Here is a 2,491-nt window from a genome sequence, read left to right as displayed (position 1 = left end):
TTTCTTTTCTTTTCTTTTCTTTTCTTTTCTTTTCTTTTCTTTTCTTTTCTTTTTTTTTTGGTTTTTCGAGACAGGGTTTCTCTGTGTAGCCCTGGCTGTCCTGGAACTCACTCTGTAGACCAGGCTGGCCTCGAACTCAGAAATCCGCTTGCCTCTGCCTCCCAAGTGCTGGGATTAAAGGCGTGTGCCACCACTGCCCGGCTGAAGTGTGTTTCTTGTATGTAACAAAATGCTGGATCCTGCTTACATATCTAGTCTGTTAGCCTGTGTCTTTTATTGGGAATTGAGTCCATTGATGTTGAGAGATATTAAAGACATATGATTGTTAGTTCCTGTTTTTTTTTTCCTGAAGGTGGTATTATGTATATCTGATTCTTTTCTTTTGGGTTTGTTGTGAAATGTTTAGTTTTTTTTGTGTTTTCTTGGGTGTAATTAACCTCCTTGTTTGGGAGACTACATTCCAGTATCCTCTGTAGGGCTAGATTAGCAGAAAGATTTTATTTAAATTTGGTTTTATCATGGAATATCTTGGTTTCCCCATCTATGCTAATTGAGAGTTTTGCTGGGTATAGTAGCCTGGACTGGCATTTGTGTTCTCTTATGGTTTGGATGACATCTGTCCAAGATCTGGCTTTTATAGTTTTTATTGAGAAGTCTGGTGTAATTCTGATAGATCTGCCTTTATATGTTACTTGGCCTTTTCCCCTTATTGCTTTTACCATTATTTCTTCGTTCTGTTCATTTAGTGTTTTGTTTATAATGTTGTGGGAGGATTTTTGTTTCTGATCCAATATATTTGGTGTTCTATAGGCTTCTTGTATATTTATGACCATATCTTTCTTTATGTTAGGGAAGTGTTTTCTTCTGTGATTTTGTTGAAGATGTTTTCTGGCCCTTTAAGCTAGGATTCTTCACCCTCTTCTATTCCTGTTATTCTTAGGTTTGATCTTTTCTTTGTGTCCTGAATTTCCTGGATACTTTGGATTAGGAGTTTTTTACATTTTGTATTTTCTTTGAACACTGTGTCAATTTTTTCTATGGTATCTTCTATGCCTGAGAGTCTCTCTACTATCTCTTGTATTCTGTTGGTGATGCTTGCATCTGTAGCTCCTGATCTCTTTCTTTTTTTTTTTTTTCCTGATCTCTTTCTTAAACTGTCCATCTCCTGGGTTGTCTCTCTTTGTGTTTTCTTTATTGTTTCTATTTCCATTGCTAGTTTTTAGACCATTTTGTTCAATTCCTTCATCTGCTTGATTGTATTTTCCTGTATTTCTCTAAGGGATTTATTTGTTCCTTTTTAAGGTCTTCTGTTTGCCTGTGTTTTCTTGTATTTCTTTAAGGGAGTTCTTTATATCTTCCTTAATGATCTCTCTTCTTCATGAGATGAGATTTTAGGTCATTATCTTGCTTTTCAGCCATGTTGGGGTATCCAGGGCTTGCTGTGGTGGGAGAACTAGGTTCTGGTGGTGCCAAATTGCATTGGGTTCTGTCGCTTATGATATTTTGCTTGCCTCTGGCTCTCTGGTTATCTCTGGTGTTAATTGGCCTAGGTGTCTCTGGCTGGAGCTAGCCTCCTTGGAGGCATTGCTGTCTCTGGTTAGGGTAGGCTTCTTGTGTCTCTGGTTACTGTGGACCTCCTGGGAGGCAGACAGGCTGTAGGGTATGGAAGGGTATTGGGCTGTTGATTTGGCCACAGGTAGGAAGTGGACTAAAAGAAAGGTGGAGCTTGGGCTTGGGGGTGGGGTGGGATGGTACAGTGGGGGCTGGGCCCTGTTGTTGTCCTAGCTGGCATGGGTATTTTGGGGAGATTCCCACCTGTGTCTTTGGTTACTATAGACTTCATGTGAGGCACACAAGCTGTGGTGTGTGGGTGGCTATCCGGCCACTGATACTGTTCAAAGTGTTATGACATTACAAAATCTATTTCATTGTTAGCTCTGTGGCTTAAGAATTCAGGCAGGATATATCAGGTTTGACTTCTGAGTGTTCTCATGATGTCTGGCCTTGACATGACTCAAACCTTTAAAAATAATTTAAATGACTGGTGGCTCCATGTATCAGTCAGGGTTCTCTAGAGAAAAAACTGATAAACTGAACCTGTAGAAATGGGATTTATTAGAATGGCTTAACAGGCCTCCTAGTGATCCTGCTTGTCCAACACTGGCTGTTTCCCCAGGAAATGTCCAAGAATCCAATAGTTCAATAGTTTTTTTCAGTCCACGAGCTGGATGTCTCAGGTGTTCTTCAGTATATGCTATAATCCTGAAGAAGTAGGCTCTAATACCAGTGAAGGAATGAATTTGCCAGCCAGAGTGAGGGCAAGCAGGCAAAAATCAAAAGTTTCGCTGGGCGGTGGTGGCTCACGCCTTTAATCCCAGCACTTGGGAGGCAGAGGCAGGCGGATTTCTGAGTTCGAGAGTTCGAGGCTAGCCTGGTCTACAGAGTGAGTTCCAGGACAGCCAGGGCTACACAGAGAAACCCTGTCTCGAAA

This window comes from Grammomys surdaster, unplaced genomic scaffold (genome assembly GCF_004785775.1).
Source record: "Grammomys surdaster isolate TR1022 unplaced genomic scaffold, NIH_TR_1.0 358, whole genome shotgun sequence".
In the NCBI taxonomy this organism is placed as follows: domain Eukaryota; kingdom Metazoa; phylum Chordata; class Mammalia; order Rodentia; family Muridae; genus Grammomys; species Grammomys surdaster.
The sequence above is the reverse complement of the archived record's forward strand: the minus strand, read 5'-3'. Positions refer to the sequence as shown.